General features: G+C 35.4%; 1 long non-coding RNA gene across 5 annotated transcripts; it reads left to right on the top strand.

Moving 5' to 3' along the window:
- Positions 1 to 9,002: 9,002 nt before the first annotated feature.
- Positions 9,003 to 17,700, top strand: LOC110936293. 5 transcript variants are annotated; one of them, XR_004871605.1, is made up of 4 exons: positions 9,003 to 9,334; positions 10,266 to 10,352; positions 11,714 to 13,746; positions 15,862 to 17,700. It is a non-coding gene; the product is annotated as an uncharacterized LOC110936293 (long non-coding RNA). The 5 variants fall into 5 exon arrangements; XR_002589897.2 differs by having other exon boundaries at positions 9,004 to 9,334; positions 11,892 to 13,746; XR_004871604.1 differs by having other exon boundaries at positions 9,012 to 9,334; positions 10,266 to 13,746; positions 15,862 to 15,948; positions 17,474 to 17,700.
- Positions 17,701 to 19,130: the final 1,430 nt, after the last annotated feature.

Below are 19,130 nucleotides of genomic sequence, written 5' to 3'. Positions count from 1 at the left end.
ATTACAATATAAAGCTTTGTTTTCTTCAGAATCTGCTACGAACTAGATTGACGGAGGCGATAGACATTACTGCACTAACAGACTCCCTCTTGGATATTGCCGCAGTCAATCCGTAGTCAAACTCGTAGCGACTTGTCTTTCTCTTCCTCTTTGAGTCTTCTTGTAGGTTTGATATCATCAGCAACCAAAGACTCCTTCTTGCTCGAACAGAATCCCGGTGGATCTGTTTTCAGGCTTCCGTTGCCCTCTTGATAGACTCTTCCTTCAGGCTCCCCCTTTCGTCAAGCTTCCGTGCTTTGGGATTGACACCTGGATTTCCGAATACAAGCTCCTCCAGGATAGTTATCTGGCTTTTAGAATCCACGCTTCCTCTTGCGTTGAGCTCGTCTTCAGACTCCCCCTTAGACTCAGCTATCGGGATCGTAGTCTGGCTTTCACCAATTCACACGTTCAGGGTCAATTCCTGGCTTTGTTTTGCATCTGCTCAGGATTTGAAACCTGGTTAACCTGCACATCCTCTACCTCAACATAAGTTTCACAAATTTATTTCACTTAGACTTTAAGAAACTTACCGGTAGAAATCATTCATTCATCAAACTGTATAGTTACATCAAATTTAAATGAATGACCTTGATTAACTAAGTACACAATCTTTCAAAACATTTGTATATAACATTCAAAGTTTTCAACATATTCTCCCAAACCAATTCATCATGTTTAGCACTTAGAATTTTGAATATCAGCTCTTCAACATCAATTGTCGAAAATCTTTTTGAATTTTCAAAATTTTATGCTAAAACACTCCGAAAATCTTTTTGGATTTTTGTTTTTAATAGAAATGTAGTTTTTAGTGCATTAATGTCTATCGCCTTCGTCAATTCGAGCCGTAGCGAGAAACCGAAGAAATCAAGCTTTTATTGTAATATTTAGATAGAATTAGCAAGGTGGCATTTTGGTAATTAATGAGAAATCTCATTAATTCCAAGGCCTATAAATAGGAGCTTTAGGTTTAAAGTTAAAGACTTTTGCTCATTTGGTGATTTAGGAGATTCAAGTCTAGAGAGAGAAAGTCTAGAGAGAGAAAGTACTCTCTACGTGATTCTTGTATTGTACACGTCATATTTTTCAGTAGATTCACGGTTCTAGTACGTTATTGTGTGTTCGGTCACGCACGTTCACGGATTCCGCACGTCGAACGTTCGTTACGCAATCGAACGGTGTCAAAACCGGTCCTACAAGTGGTATCAGAGTTAGGAGCTCGATTGCCCTGATCAAACACATTGATTCGTACCAGATTTCAGCGATTTCTGATCCGAATTTCATCATTTCTTCATCTTCTACTCATTTTTCACGTTTTTCACTGTTTTTCGTCAAATTGAACGGGATTTTACGGTCCGAATCGGCTGATTTTTTGATATGTTGTGCGAAAATACCTGATCTATAACCCTACCAAGTTTCAGATCCAAACTCCTAGCCGTTTAGGAGAAATCGAAGGTTTTAGGTCCAATTTCGCGTCAAATATCTGATTTCGCTCGAAAATCCCTTGATTTCGCTCAAAAACGTTTGATTTCGCTCGAAATACATTAATTTCGCTCGAAAAAACTTTGATTTCGCTCAAAAAATGTTGATTTCGCTCGAGAATTACTGATTTCGCTCGAAATTTAAAGTTTGATTCCGCTCATGTGTACCAAACAAGAGATTCCGCTCGTAAATTTGGTTTGATTTCGCTCGTAAAATCGGTTTAATTGTGATTTCGCTCGTGTGTACCAAATAAGAGATTCCGCTCGTAAATTTGGTTTGATTTCGCTCGTAAAATCGGTTTAATTGTGATTTCGCTTGGGTGTACCAAACAACGTTGCATGTGAACTGTCAGTCATTAAAACCCACGAGAGTTTGTCGGCACAAGAGATTAGTAAAATAAACGGCCCAATTATTTTTTTGTTGATAATATAGTCACGTGAAAGTTGTGTCAGGGTCCATCAATTGAAGCTCATGCAAGCGGTCTAATCGTAGTCTTTTGGCACTTATTGTTGTTGACTTAAGTGAATTGGGAGGCCCAATGAGAATAAATCAAATATCAAAGTTGTCGGCCTACATGAATGTGTACAGTCCACTATAATTGAATACTTGCGGCCCAATCATATGTGTATGAAAAGTGTGCGGCCCAAATCATAGTAATTGGTTGTCATTTACGGCCCAATCACAATCAAAGCAATAACATTCATTGGTTCAATCAACCAAAAGGGTCACATATTACATCTCGGTTGATTAGGTTGCCAGACACCTCGTGAACAAGCATCAGGCATCTTTAATTTTGACAGCCACTTTGAGTGAATGCCCAATCATAATTGTCGTGTTTAAAAGGCCCAATCATAGTTTAACATAAGTATCAGCCAACTTAGGATTACCGGTCCAATCACAAAATCGATTTAAAAAATTTGTCGGACATTAAAATGTTGTCATTTTTTTAATCGGCCCAATCTTATAACAGTTTAGTGAATCCTTGGTCCAATCACAGTTGTTATCAAAACAGGTTGTAAGTCAATTACTTGTGATGACATCAGTTTGCATGTGAAGCAATAAATTGTTGACAGCCCATCTTATAAATCGGTCCAATTAAAGGTTATTCAACACATAAGATTGTCGGATATTGTGTTTTCAAAATCGAATTAATAAGGTTTGTCGAACTTATGTGAGGCCCAATCAAAGTGTCAGTTTATGTGATCATTAATAACAAATAGTATACGGCCCAATCAGTTGCATTTTGTCAGCCCAATCAAAGTTGTCAACAAGATTAAAAAAAGATTTGAGCGGAATTCAATAACATTTAGTTGATATTTTGGCCCAATCATAAGTGTTTGTTGATATTTTTGCCCAATCATAAGTGTTTGTTGATAAGTGTTTGTTGATATTTTGGCCCAATCATAAGTGTTTGTTGATATTGGTTGTTTGATATAAGTGTGGTTAAAATGTTTGACGAAAAGGAAAACTATACACTTGAAAGTTTAAATGATTGGTTTGATGGGTTTTGGGTTAAAAGAAGAGAAGATGAGAATAAAAATATTTGGGTTAAAAGACGTGAATGTTTTTTGTGTAAGAAAGATGAAACAGTTAATGAGTTGGAAAAGCGATATGAAAGTTTACTTGACAATTTAGAAAGGTACGAGATAAGAATGTCAAATGCTGAAAAAATATCAAAATTTGCAGACGCGTTACCTTCAGAGTGGGATGAATTTTTGATTGAATTGAAAAAGGATTCTAGGTTCTCAAATTTTTATCCAAATGAATTTATCAATAAGCTCAAAACACACAACTATGAAAATGAAAAGAAAAAGAAGGGGTTGATGAATGAAATAGAAAAGAACTTAGAAAAAATAAGTTCGGATGTCATTTTTGAAATGAGACGAAGAGTCAATATGTGTTGCAGCAAAAAATGTTATGAAATACGATATTAAGAGGGGTTGTTATATTGATGAAAATATGAATTCTCTTGATTTTGTTAAAATTTTCTGTGCAGGAACATACAAGACAAAGACACAAGATATTTCAAAGATTGAAGAATCCAAGAAAGATGAAATTTCAAAAGGTGAAGCTGTGTGCTCGAAATGCGAAAAATCAGAAGCAGACAATGTAAAACTCTTGAAGGATGTGGAGAGTTTGACATTGGAAAACAAAACTTTGAAGATTGAGAAGAAAGATGATGATGAACAGATTCTAGAGTTGCGCTTGAACTGTGAAAAAACTGAAATCTGAAAATAACAAACTCTTGAGGGATTTAGAGAGTTTGTCATTAGAAAATGAAAATCTTAAAAAATCAGAAAGTGTTTTGAAAAATCAAAAACAAAATTTAGAAAAAGAAAAAGTAAAAATTGAAAAAGATTTTCAAAATCAAATAAAGATTTTAGAAGATGAGAAAGATATTTTTGGTAAAAATAATCTTGAAAAACAAATTGCAATAAATTCTCATATTGCTAAAATCATTCAGCTTGAAAAAGAAGCTGAAAGTGATCGGAATAAAATTGCTGAGTTAGAAAATAAGTTGAAAGGTTTTGTGACTTCTGCATCATATGTGTGTCCAGAACCGATCAATTCAGTTCCAATAAGTGACGATGTCACAAACTTTGACAATGTCAAAGTTGAAGATTGTGATGAGAAATCTGATGATGAAAATGAAAAAATTGAAAAACAAATATTGTTTTTGAAATTAAAAGAAAAATTTTAGAAAACTGTTCTGCAATCAAGTGAAAAAGGTGAATGCTCTAACCAAAAACCTTTGAAGAAGAAAGCGGAACAGAAACAAAAAATTAAAAAGGAGAAAATTGTTCAAAAAGAAAATAACAGCTCATCAGATCGATCATCCAATCAAAATAAAAAATTACAAAAAGTAAAAAATGAAAGCTCAAAAATTGTTGGTAATAAGTGGTGCAGGTTGGACCACAATGCTCAAAAGCCAAATCCGGCAAACATGAGGAAGGAATATCACCAAGCCAAACAATGCTATGATCTGAGCATCTGGTGTGAAAGTGGTGATTGGTATGATAACAGAGTGTGTTACCGATGCGGTTATCAAGGACACATTGCTGTTAACTGCCAAAGTTGGAATTATGAGACGAGAAGATGCTTTAACTGCAACATCATAGGTCACATTGCTAGAGATTGCTCAATGAGATCAATGATGTCACACCCCAACCGATGGCGGAAACATCGGAGTGAGACGAAGAAAGATTGCTCATCACACATAACGCTAATTGTGACAATAGAATTAAAGATAAATTGATTTCATTCATAAATAAATGTTACAATACATGAAAAATACAAGAAATCAATACAACAACCATGAAATCAATGTGTATCTAGGCATCGTCGCTACTTCATTTCATAGTAATCATCATCCTCAACCTGTAACATGTTTAAAATACAATTCAATGCAAAAGCAAAGGCGAGTATACAAGTTTGATACATACTTAGCATAAAAGATAAGTTTAAACGATTCCTCATAGCTAGCATGTGATTCAAGATAAACATTAAAGTCGGCATGTGTCTAACATATCAAACCAATGACGAAACGCAATATGCTCATGACATAACCACAAGTCTACGGGCGGTGCGTTAATCCTAGAGCGCTATATATGTCACGGATAGGCTCGTACGAAGTTAATGATAAGTCTAACACAAGATGTCCTCAACCCAAGTTTAAAGTATCAAGCAATCACGTATACAAGCATGTTATAGGAATGTTTGTGCAATTAGGTAAAATGTTCATGTGTAAGTTTATAAGAAAACATGTTACACCCCAAAAGTGGTAAATGATAAGAGGGGATTCGAGTATACTCACATTGGTTGCGTATGGAGTTTCTTGAAATAACGCACGAGTAAGATTGGAAATCCAAGAGAACTAACGAAATGATTACCCGAACATGTAAGAAATGCGAGTTGACTCCGACGCGAACCTGGTTCCGACGGGTGTTTCCGACGTTCCGGCCACTTCAGTTCACTTCGACGTCTCCGACGTGCTCATATCGTTGAACAGAGTGTGACGCGACACTGTCCCGACAAAGGTGGTCCTCGTCGTTCTTCGCTTGGTTCCAGCGACGTCTCGAACTCCGGCGGTGTGCGAATGACAAGTGATATGAGGTGATAGTGTTTATCGAACCCGAAATATATATAGGTGGTTTATTAACGGTTTAAGCCATGATTATAGTTTTAATTTCTTAATTGAATTTCTTTTTGCAAAACTGAATCATGCATTTACTGCAGAATGATTACATACGGACAATCAGCGGCGGTTATATATGGACATGTAACTATTACGTTTCTGTTTTTAGCGGCTGTGAAGCAAAGGTTTAAATCTTAATGTGATGATATATATTAAACGTAGCCAAGAATAATTGTTCTCAGGCCGTAGCCCAGCGATTGTGATGCTGTTTGTTGTGAGGCTGAACCCGGGTTCGAGTCCCGCGGTTCAAGTTTTTTGTTCCTTAATTTGTTTTTAAGTTTTCAATAATTACACCCAGCCCCCTCCCCATACTTAACTGAACTAACATAATTAATTAACTAGGTTAACTCCGATAAGCTTTAACTAACTTGGTTAACTCCAATAACATAATTAATTGAACTAATATAATTAATTAACTGGGTTAACTACAATAAGCTTAAACTTACTAGAAATTTAACGGGACTAACTAGATTGATCATAGACTAAAAGAATAATACTTTTTTTTTAATTAATTAACCAATAAATTATTAAAAGTCCATATTTATAACGAATTAAACTTAGGATAAAAGTTCTAAAACGATTAACCATTTCGCGAACTTTCGAGTTTCCAGGAATAGGATCCGAATCTTAAACAAGTCGGATTTCTGGACAACTCGTTTTGACGGATGTTACAGTCTCCCCTACTTTAGGAGATTTCGTCCTCGAAATCTAAGAGAAAGACTTTTGAAAAGATGTTACAACATATAGTTTTCAAGAATTACGAGTATGCACCGAATGTTTCACGAATTTAAATGTATTAGCATGTATAATATACGTATCACACGAAACTAAAGGAATACAAATTTTATTTATGAATCAAGTCTCTGATTTACAATGATTACAATGAAAGGATGATTACAAGAATGCGAGATTTTCAAAAATAGAATTTCAAGCAATGGTTTCTAAATATGGAAAGTATGAAAACGAAGGGTGTTACAGTCTCCCCTCCTTTAGTAAATTTCGTCCCGAAATTTATTCAAGAGGAAGGTTTGAAAGAGTTTTAGCAAAAGATGATTATTCAAAATTGGGACTTGAAAATTTTGAAGCGTAAAAAGTATGAAATTTTGAAGAACGGCAAAATAGGTTTGTAAGAGAACTTGTTTGGCAAAAATGGTTTTGAAGCATAATCATGAGTGGAAGCGGGTTGGAACAAGTTTTGAATACTAACTTGGAAATGTATGAAAAAAAAAATTGTTGTATTAGGAAGGACAATTTTGTATAGAAAACAGTTTGTATTCAATGAAAAGTGAGGTGGTTTGTAGGGGAAGTTTGAAGAATAGTCAGGTAGTTTTAAAGGTAAGGGATAGGTTAGGATTCAAACGTTTAAACAGATTAGATTGTAAACGAGGTTCGTATAACAGGAAAGAATATGGAGAAAAATGGGGGTATAAGGGTGGACGATGGATCTAATAAACGTATACGAGTATGAGGACGGTGTAAGTATTGAATAAACGAAAGCGATGAGTTAAGAATGAGGTCTCGTCATGGATAATCGGATTTAATACGTTAGCAATGCGTTCGCGAGTTGTTAAAAGTTTGAATTAGGTCTAAAAGGTCTGCAAAACACTGAATTTCTCATGGCACGTTTTACGAAAGTTTGGTAACATGGTGAAAACACTTATATATAGGAAGTACCAGCGGCGTATCCCCCATGTTTTAACAATGTCACGTCTGTCTCGTATTCGGTGTCATGTTACGTTCCGTGTCTTACCATACACAGAAGTACACTCTATGGTTCTCATGCGCCTATCACTATAATCCCATGTGCACCCATGATTATTTTAATCGTCGCATGATCCACATAGCTTGTACTATTTGTGTATGAATCAGGGTATACGTAAAAAAAAATTTAAAATGTGCACGTATAAGAATGTAGTATATAAGCAAGTCCATGCTTAAGTATGTATGGGACCCATGTAAGCGAATCCCTCGGATTCTGCTCGCGTACGGGTACGAATGTATGAATCATGAGTATGTATGAAAGTATGAGCTTAAATATAAGTTTAAGTATGAACATCCACGTAAGTATGAGTATAGACATAAAACATACGAGTAGTATGAGTATAAGTATAAGCATAAAACGCATGAGTATAAGTGTAGGTACAAACAATAAAAGTTACGTATATAGCGTATATTGGAGCATAACGAATTTGGACATATAAAACGCTCGAGAAATTTGAATATGTAGAACGAATGATATAAGTGATTTCGTCGCGAGGTACCGATTAAAACGTGTATGATGATATACATGTATAGTTGTGTAAGCGAAATGTTGAGTTTATTGAATCAAAATAGATCGAGTTTGATTTGGAAGGTATAATATAGTTTGTAATTGTAGAGAGCATAAAGTACTCATTGGTTATGCATAACGTATTTGGTAATGAATGGAAATGCTACTTTTGTTTTAAAAAAAATTACGTAAGTTGAAGATTGCCGGTCCCCATGAAGTCTTCTTGCCCACGCATTTTGAAATTTGAATGACGAATTAAGCGGTGTAGAAAAAGTTTTCGAATATAATGGGTTTGTTTCATTTGCGTCAAAACAAGAAATTTTGAATTTTTGGAGGTTCTTATGAAAACGTTGATCCTTAGAAAAGAAATTTAGCAAAACGGACTTGGTGGTCTATGGGAAGAGTTTTAACAAATGATTTGTTGATGTTAAAAAAAATCTTTGATAAAACGATCGTATAATATCTATAGGATCTTATAAGTATATGAGAAAGTTCGTTTGAATTCCGTTTGAGAATGAAAGTCTTTAGTGTGGTGATCTAACGTGAGTGTGTGTTTTAGTGGTTAAGTCAAATATGAAGTTCATGGGCAAGAGATTCGTTGGACCGATTAAATTGATATGTAGCATTTCGCAAGGTTTTGATTTTCGGGTAATAAAACGTTTTAAATATGATTAAGAATCTCGTGTATATGAGTTGAGTGATAATAGATTGTAGGATAAGAAGTACGTTTGATAAAACAATGTATTTTGAAATTGGTATAAGTAGGTATTTTGATAAATGATAAATGATTTAAGTATAAGACATGATCGGGTTTGTGTAATAAAATATTTTGAATGAAAGTTTTGGTAACGATCACCTAGGTAAGGGAATCACCCCTAACTCGATGGTGAGGTCGTTTTAAGAAAAGAAAGAGTGGAGCTAATCGTCAAGGTAAGGAAATCACTCCTATCTCGATGATATGTCCCCATTTTGTGGTGTAACGCCTCAAAACCCGAACGTTTAACTCACTAATGAGATTTCATGGAATACGAGATAAAATGTGACAAATATGTTAATTAACTTGGTCACAATACAAATTAGATAATAGTAGTAAAGTTTGTGACTAAGCAATTACCACACTAAACTCAAGGGACTAAAGGTGACAGGTTAAGAAAGCTAGATGAATAAAAATGGAATAAGAATTAAAACACACACACATCAGGTGTGTGTGTGTGTGTTCGACGCCCAGAGCCAGAGAAGAAGGGGAAACCCTTCTAACCACAAAAATCCAGCCAATTGAAGCCCTAATCGTGACTGAATCTCATGCATGTCAATGATTTCTTGATCAGCTAGGCCTATTAAAGCTTAAGGTAAGAAGAATTTGATAGTTTGAAGATCTTGAATATGTAGGGTTTCAAGAAATTCCATGTGTTTATATGAAATTAGTATGATATTGAACTAAGATCACCATCTAGAACATTATGAATGCTTGAAATCGATTAAATCAATGTTGGGAGTGAAACCCCACTTAGAGTAGAATGAATATGAGTTGTAAAGTGTGAAATTGGATGAGGGAATGTATGATGATTGTTTATAATGATAAATTGTTAGTTAGAGCTGAATTAGAAGAGAAGTTATGTGAAATTCTATTGAATATTGATGTTCTTGATGATATTGATATGGATTGGTCATGTTATGCAAATGATACTTGTACACTATGCTTAATTAACGGTACGCCCGCCAAGTGTATGATGAAATGCCTAAGTGACGATTTAAGATGAATTATGTATAATGATGGATGGAAAAGTATAGAATGTAATAATGATGTGATAAACGATAGGTTAACATAAAATATGTGTTTTGATTGAAATACATATGGGTTTTTAATTGATAAAACAACTTTGATAAAAGGTATGCTTAGAAGTTGAACTTCGTACTTAAATGATGTGGTAAACGTCATGTGTTGGTCTAGAAGTTTGATGATGAATTGATATGGATGTGCACTAAAGGTAGAGTGATTTATTAGTAAAGAAGGATGTTAAGATTACGTTAAATTGTTAACTTGAATATGGTTGACAATTGCAAGATTATAAAAGTCATATGGAACATAGTTATATCAATGTATGAATGTGTAATGACATGATAAATTATATAAGCTTGAAAAGATATGACTTTGAGTATATGCTTTATGTTTGTTAGAAATTGACTAATAAAGGTCAAATGTTGAGCATAGGATTAATGTGATTGATGTTATGTGTGGTCTTGTATGCTAACAAGGATATTAATGTATTGACATGTAAGGATGAATAACATATTTACGGACTCAAGCACGGAGGCTAACGGGTCAAAAGTAAACATGGAACCTATGCTTGAACTTGGTCGCTCAAGGTAAGTGATTCCGTAATCACTTCTTAGTTGTTTATGTAATGTTATATGCAATTTAGTTATATGTGATAATTGAGGTCGAATAGGAATGACTTGTATGATGTCAATGAAGTATTAAACGGATTTTAGTTTTGATCCGAGCAAGGTAGGTGTGATTAAGAAATTGTAGCTAAGTAGTGGAATTGGTTACTTATGTAAGGAATTCCTTTGTTATTAAGGATAGAGCTAAGTTGACTAAAATGCCCTTGATAGGTATTTCGGCCAAACGACCTTAGAAGTCATTTGGAAACGAGCTATTCGATTAGAGTAATGTCTTGGACAAGTATGAAAGCGAAGTATAGGGTTTGGTATGTCATAGTCCACTTAATGCGCAAATACCCATAACGGGTCAAAAATAAGCCTTTGAGCGAAAATGGGTTAAGAGGATGCAAGACGTCCGAGAATTTAATCTTTTATGATAGGTGCAATGAAATTATTAAGTTCATATGACATTGGGGTCCAATAAACAGATTATGTTGATAAATGCACGAACGGGTCAAATAATTAGAAAATGATTAATAAGCCGAATGCGCGTAAGATAGGAATTTCCTTAAATCGGTTATGGGATTCCAAGTCCATATGATAGAATGTGAATTTACAAGTATGTAGGAAGAAACGGGAGGTTAAACGGGTAAACGGTTTGAAAGTTACGACCGTTTTCGTAAAAAGGACAAAGTTGGAAAAGCTGAAGAGCAGCCAAATCGTAAGCTACAGTTCAGTCGTAGGCTACAGAACGTAGCTGCTGTTTGGATCAGAGCAGCCAAATCGTAAGCTACAGTTCAGTCGTAGGCTACAGAACGTAGCTGCTGTTTGGATCAGAGCAGCCAAATCGTAAGCTACAGTTCAGCCGTAAGCTACAGAATGTAGCTGCTGTTTGGACCAAACAACTGAATCGTAAGCTACGGCTGAGCCGTAGCTTACGGTGGCAGTTTTGCAAAAAGTTGATTGTTTTGTTGTTTTTGACCTTCGGGCATAAATAGACACGTTATTAACTCCTCATAACTAATATTTTTGGGTTATAAACTCAAGTCTAAGCACCATATAATTAATATATGAGTATGATGATCGAATGCGAGTAGGTTAATCAAGAATTGGATGTAAGTAAATATGTGTAGACATGATCATGTAAGCATGTAGGTATATGTGTAGGTAAGTAGATGTGTAGGTATGTAGGTGTGTATGATTAGACGTATGAATATACATACGCACGAAGTAGGATTTGTCGCCTATGAAAAGAATGGGACAGGTATGCATGTATACATGGTTTCAATACGTTTGAGTACGGACGTTACTAACGATGTGCTTGAGATTGGAATGTAATGCAGGAATGAGTGCGTCAGATTATGTAGAATTAAAGCCGAACTCGGAACATGGGAATTCGAGAGGATAGCCGATTGAATCAAAGTTTATGTTATCGAATGTTCTATGATTTTTAATCGTATGAGATTATTGTTGTATGATGTTGTCAATGACTAACGGTTAAGTTGTATGTGATGTCCACAGGTACTACACGGATTTCTTCTACCACTATCGAAGATAAGCGGACATCGATCGAGTCGAATAGCAAGGATTGTACGGAAAGAACGGTCACGTAGTTTGAATTATGTATTGCTTTGAAACGTAATTTAATGTGAATATTGTAAATCCCTTCCAGGAAATGTTTAAATTTGTATTTGAGCCTTTATGTAAGTAATGTGTCTAACATAGAAAGAAATTTTAAGGCTCGTATTTCCGCTGCGTCGTTCTTGAGATATTTACGTGTTAGGGTGTTACAAGTTGGTATCAGAGCCCTGGTTTGAGAGAATCAAGTAACAGGAGGTAAATACTTGAACTCAAACCGGTGTGCTCTCGTGACCAAGAACCCGTGCAATCCAAGACTCGATCGAGGCCTAAAGGCAAAAGCGAATGTAATTATGTATTAGATTATGTATTTGAAGGAAACTAATAGTATGTTTTGTGAAGGGTAAGCGCAATTGTTGGGAGAGATGATCCGTGAATGCGGTCTAGGACCGGCATCGAGGCAAGTAATGAAACGAATTGACCCCAGGTACGTAAACCTAATGTATGGGCGTATGAAATGGTATGGTTAAGCAAGTGAAAGAAAAATTTTGAACAAATTATGATAACGACATGGTAAATAAGTTTTGAAAATGTTACACGAGCCAAAACTAAATTCTTTGGACATAAGGTGGCAATTACGCGAAGACACGAAACTAGTACGTGGAATGTGTACCTGACCAATACACAAGAAACATATGACGTTCGTGAGACCGTGATAGTTATTACAGGTATGTCCGATAGAGTTTGGTAGCAGCTAGGCGTGTGGGTGAAATGGGTAGTAAGACTCTTGGGGGATTGAGAGTACTTTGTAGGAATGAAAGATGTGAATGCAATGCTTGAATCCGCGAGACGGATTCAAGGAATGAAATATGCGAATGCAATGCTTGAATCCGCGAGACGGATTCAAGGAATGAAATATGCGAATGCAATGCTTGAATCCGCGAGACGGATTTAAGGAATGAAATATGCGAATGCAATGCTTGAATCCGCGAGACGGATTCAAGGAATGAAATATGCGAATGCAATGCTTGAATCCGCGAGATGGATTCAAGGAATGAAATATGCGAATGCAATGCTTGAGTCCGCGAGACGGATTCAAGGAATGAAAGATACGAATGCGATGCTTGAGTCCGCGAGACGGATTCGAGGAATGAAAGATATGAATGCGATGCTTGAATCCGCGAGACGGATTCAAGGAATGAAAGATACGAATGCGATGCTTGAATGCACAGGACGGATTCAAGGAATGAAAGGCATGAATGAAATGTTTGAATCCACGAGACGGATTCAAAGAATGAAAGAAGTGAATGCAATAATTGAATCCGTGAGACGGATTCAAAACATGAAAGGTACGAAAAGTATGAGTAAGGTGTTCGAATCCGCGAAACGGATTTAAGATATAAAAGACAAAAACTATTCTACTTAAGAAGAAGTCAATAGTTTGACCATGATTGTGTCACACAAGTCATATAAGTAAATGTAAAGCAAATGAACAAAATTATGATAGGAGTGAAAATTTCCGAATGTGAAGTGATTACATACCAAAACAAATAAATATTCCTTAAGTGATATGATCCAAATTATGTTTAAACTTTTTGTATATTTATACATGATTATATTTATGTAAATGTGTTGTAAGCAAGAATGGTAGAAAGGATAAATGGGACATACGGGTCAGATGGCGACCGCCATTTGAACTCGGTAGTTAATGATTTGATTTGTCAAGTTTCATGCTCATAGGTGAGCTTGAAGAATGGAGACGCAATGTCACTAACAGGAAAGGAATGATCATCGTAAGGTATGGATAACGAATCAATGAAATTTACTTCCGTCAGATGTGTATAAAAAGAGTCATAACTTAAATAGGAGGTTATGACTCGACTAGAGATTGATGTGTTAGAATAGAATGTATATATACAAACCGTAATGCAAAGATGTAGAATGAATTTCAAAATGTTCGTAATGATCGTCAAGTGGTATAGAACTTGAATGCCTGTAACTGTGGAAATTCTGATAGAATGTAAGTGATGACAAGTACCGTTAAGAAATACCAACCTTGATGCTTGGCATGTTGGCCATGTTCATTTGAACAAGACATTGTAGAAAAGATACGCATGGCATAAATAACGATAGTAATGGAATGTTTAGGATGGCTCATAGTGAACAAAATGAAAGATAGTATATGATGTATGAGTAGAATGAAATAAATCGACTTATTTCAATTAGTAAATATACGAATGTAATATGCTTAAATAGGATGTTAGAAACAAGCCATAGACTTAGTATGTATGGTTAATAACTGCATACGATTGGAATAAATTCGATGAATGAAACGCTAGTGATGGTATGTGCTAGGAGCAAGCATTATAAAGTAAATGACACTAATAAGAGCTCTGGATCAGACCCTGACCCTTGTGTGAATATGAAAGTAAACTATTAATTTAAGATGATAAGGTCAATGCGTATGATTATATTTATTCATGAATAAGACTTTTGCAAAGACCCCAAGTGAATCATGTGGTAGTGTGCCCAGTGGATGAGTACAACAGAAGGGTAAGAGTAGGAATGAGAAAGGTTTCGGGGACGAAACCTCCTTTAAGGAGGGTAGACTTGTAACGCCTCAAAACCCGAACGTTTAACTCACTAATGAGATTTCATGGAATACGAGATAAAATGTGACAAATATGTTAATTAATTTGGTCACAATACAAATTAGATAATAGTAGTAAAGTTTGTGACTAAGCAATTACCACACTAAACTCAAGGGACTAAAGGTGACAAGTTAAGAAAGCTAGATGAATAAAAATGGAATAAGAATTAAAACACACACACATCAGGTGTGCGTGTGTGTTCGACGCCCAGAGCCAGAGAAGAAGGGGAAACCCTTCTAACCACAAAAATCCAGCCAATTGAAGCCCTAATCGTGACTGAATCTCATGCATGTCAATGATTTCTTGATCAGCTAGGCCTATTAAAGCTTAAGGTAAGAAGAATTTGATAGTTTGAAGATCTTGAATATGTAGGGTTTCAAGAAATTCCATGTGTTTATATGAAATTAGTATGATATTGAACTAAGATCACCATCTAGAACATTATGAATGCTTGAAATCGATTAAATCAATGTTGGGAGTGAAACCCCACTTAGAGTAGAATGAATATGAGTTGTAAAGTGTGAAATTGGATGAGGGAATGTATGATGATTGTTTATAATGATAAATTGTTAGTTAGAGCTGAATTAGAAGAGAAGTTATGTGAATTCTATTGAATATTGATGTTCTTGATGATATTGATATGGATTGGTCATGTTATGCAAATGATACTTGTACACTATGCTTAATTAACGGTACGCCCGCCAAGTGTATGATGAAATGCCTAAGTGACGATTTAAGATGAATTATGTATAATGATGGATGGAAAAGTATAGAATGTAATAATGAAGTGATAAACGATAGGTTAACATAAAATATGTGTTTTGATTGAAATACATATGGGTTTTTAATTGATAAAACAACTTTGATAAAAGGTATGCTTAGAAGTTGAACTTCGTACTTAAATGATGTGGTAAACGTCATGTGTTGGTCTAGAAGTTTGATGATGAATTGATATGGATGTGCACTAAAGGTAGAGTGATTTATTAGTAAAGAAGGATGTTAAGATTACGTTAAATTGTTAACTTGAATATGGTTAACAATTGCAAGATTATAAAAGTCATATGGAACATAGTTATATCAATGTATGAATGTGTAATGACGTGATAAATTATATAAGCTTGAAAAGATATGACTTTGAGTATATGCTTTATGTTTGTTAGAAATTGACTAATAAAGGTCAAATGTTGAGCATAGGATTAATGTGATTGATGTTATGTGTGGTCTTGTATGCTAACAAGGATATTAATGTATTGACATGTAAGGATGAATAACATATTTACGGACTCAAGCACGGAGGCTAACGGGTCAAAAGTAAACATGGAACCTATGCTTGAACTTGGTCGCTCAAGGTAAGTGATTCCGTAATCACTTCTTAGTTGTTTATGTAATGTTATATGCAATTTAGTTATATGTGATAATTGAGGTCGAATAGGAATGACTTGTATGATGTCAATGAAGTATTAAACGGATTTTAGTTTTGATCCGAGCAAGGTAGGTGTGATTAAGAAATTGTAGCTAAGTAGTGGAATTGGTTACTTATGTAAGGAATTCCTTTGTTATTAAGGATAGAGCTTAGTTGACTAAAATGCCCTTGATAGGTACTTCGGCCAAACGACCTTAGAAGTCATTTGGAAACGAGCTATTCGATTAGAGTAATGTCTTGGACAAGTATGAAAGCGAAGTATAGGGTTTGGTATGTCATAGTCCACTTAATGCGCAAATACCCATAACGGGTCAAAAATAAGCCTTTGAGCGAAAATGGGTTAAGAGGATGCAAGAGGTCCGAGAATTTAATCTTTTATGATAGGTGCAATGAAATTATTAAGTTCATATGACATTGGGGTCCAATAAACAGATTATGTTGATAAATGCACGAACGGGTCAAATAATTAGAAACGGGAGGTAAGATAGGAATTTCCTTAAATTGGTTATGGGATTCCAAATCCATATGATAGAATGTGAATTTACAAGTATGTAGGAAGAAACGGGAGGTTAAACGGGTGAACGGTTTGAAAGTTACGGCCGTTTTCGTAAAAAGGACAAAGTTGGAAAAGCTGCAGAGCAGCCAAATCGGAAGCTACAGTTCAGTCGTAGGCTACAGAACGTAGCTGCTGTTTGGATCAGAGCAGCCAAATCGTAAGCTACAGTTCAGTCGTAGGCTACAGAACGTAGCTACTGTTTGGATCAGAGCAGCCAAATCGTAAGCTACAGTTCAGCCGTAAGCTACAGAACGTAGCTGCTGTTTGGACCAAACAACTGAATCGTAAGCTACGGCTGAGCCGTAGCTTACGGTGGCAGTTTTGCAAAAAAAGTTGATTGTTTTGTTATTTTTGACCTTCGGGCATAAATAGATACGTTATAAACTCCTCATAACTAATATTTTTGGGTTATAAACTCAAGTCTAAGCACCATATAATTAATATATGAGTATGATGATCGAATGCGAGTAGGTTAATCAAGAATTGGATGTAAGTAAATATGTGTAGACATGATCATGTAAGCATGTAGGTATATGTGTAGGTAAGTAGATGTGTAGGTATGTAGGTGTGTATGATTAGACGTATGAATATACATACGCACGAAGTAGGATTTATCGCCTATGAAAAGAATGGGACAGGTATGCATGTATACATGGTTTCAATACGTTTGAGTACGGACGTTACTAACGATGTGCTTGAGATTGGAATGTAATGCAGGAATGAGTGCGTCAGATTATGTAGAATTAAAGCCGAACTCGGAACATGGGAATTCGAGAGGATAGCCGATTGAATCAAAGTTTATGTTGTCGAATGTTCTATGATTTTTAATCGTATGAGATTATTGTTGTATGATGTTGTCAATGACTAACGGTTAAGTTGTATGTGATGTCCACAGGTACTACACGGATTTCTTCTACCACTATCGAAGATAAGCGGGCATCGATCGAGTCGAATAGCAAGGATTGTACGGAAAGAACGGTCACGTAGTTTGAATTATGTATTGCTTTGAAACGTAATTTAATGTGAATATTGTAAATCCCTTCCAGGAAATGTTTAAATTTGTATTTGAGCCTTTATGTAAGTAATGTGTCCAACATAGAAAGAAATTTTAAGGCTCGTATTTCCGCTGCGTCATTCTTGAGATATTTACGTGTTAGGGTGTTACATGTGGTTATAGGAAATGTAAATCGAGTTGGTGACGTTTTCGAAATCATGCATGTGAAATATGTACAAATGTATGAAAAGATTTAGTACGATATGTGTGTGTGAGAAGAAAATATCGAAATTAAATATGAATTTGAAAGATTGCATCATATAAGATAAATAATGAAAACACATGTTTGATCAACATTTGGATGGTTCCAAAATGGAACTTTGACTAACCAAAGTACTCGAAAGGTCTTTCGAATTTGAGGAGCATGCTTTGGCCTAATAGGTGGAATACTCTCGCCGACAAGTCGGTTATCGGTATTTACCCTTCCGGTTACTACATGTCTCAAATCAATCGAAATTTCGAGACTTGGCGGGATTTATAAAAATCAAGGAGTGGAACTAGCCGACAAGGTGCGGGTTTCACCCCTAACTTGACGATTTCGTATCCTAAGTGTGGTTGGTACACGTCGGGTCAAAATTTAATTTCAACACTTTGATGAGGGTCCACTAGAATTTAAATTTCTCCATCAAGGTGAGGATTTCACTCCTAACTTGATGGTGAATTTCATGTAAAAAGCAAAAGTAGATGGATTGAGAGTTGTTCAACAAATTGTGGGTTTCACGCCTATTTTGGTGAAGTCGTCTCGTTTGTGTGATACGAGTGGTTTCGATTTTTAGTATAAACGAGTAGAAGAAGTATGTTCAAAATAATAATAACAAGTATAAGCACATAAAGCATTTCAAGAAAATAACACGTAAAAGACATTTCAAGAATAGCACATAAAAATGTTTCATAAAAAAATAGCATGTGAAGCAAGTATGGTCGAATTTGGTACTTAACTATAGACTAGGTCAAAAGCATGGCAATTTTCCTAATTCGATATAATTATGGCTCTGATACCAATCTGTCACACCCCAACCGATGGCGGAAACATCGGAGTGAGACGAAGAAAGATTGCTCATTACACATAACGCTAATTGTGACAATAGAATTAAAGATAAATTGATTTCATTCATAAATAAATGTTACAATACATGAAAAATACAAGAAATCAATACAACAACCATGAAATCAATACAACGTATTTGACCTAAGACGTCTAAATGTGTATCTAGGCATCGTCGCTACTTCATTTCATAGTAATCATCATCCTCAACCTGTAACATGTTTAAAATACAATTCAATGCAAAAGCAAAGGCGAGTATACAAGTTTGATACATACTTAGCATAAAAGATAAGTTTAAACGATTCCTCATAGCTAGCATGTGATTCAAGATAAACATTAAAGTCGGCATGTGTCTAACATATCAAACCAATGATGAAACGCAATATGCTCATGACATAACCACAAGTCCACGGGCGGTGCGTTAATCCTAGAGCGCTATATATGTCACTGATA

Source organism: Helianthus annuus, chromosome 11, assembly GCF_002127325.2.
Source record: "Helianthus annuus cultivar XRQ/B chromosome 11, HanXRQr2.0-SUNRISE, whole genome shotgun sequence".
Lineage (NCBI taxonomy): Eukaryota > Viridiplantae > Streptophyta > Magnoliopsida > Asterales > Asteraceae > Helianthus > Helianthus annuus.
This window is presented reverse-complemented; position numbering and strand designations above follow the sequence as displayed.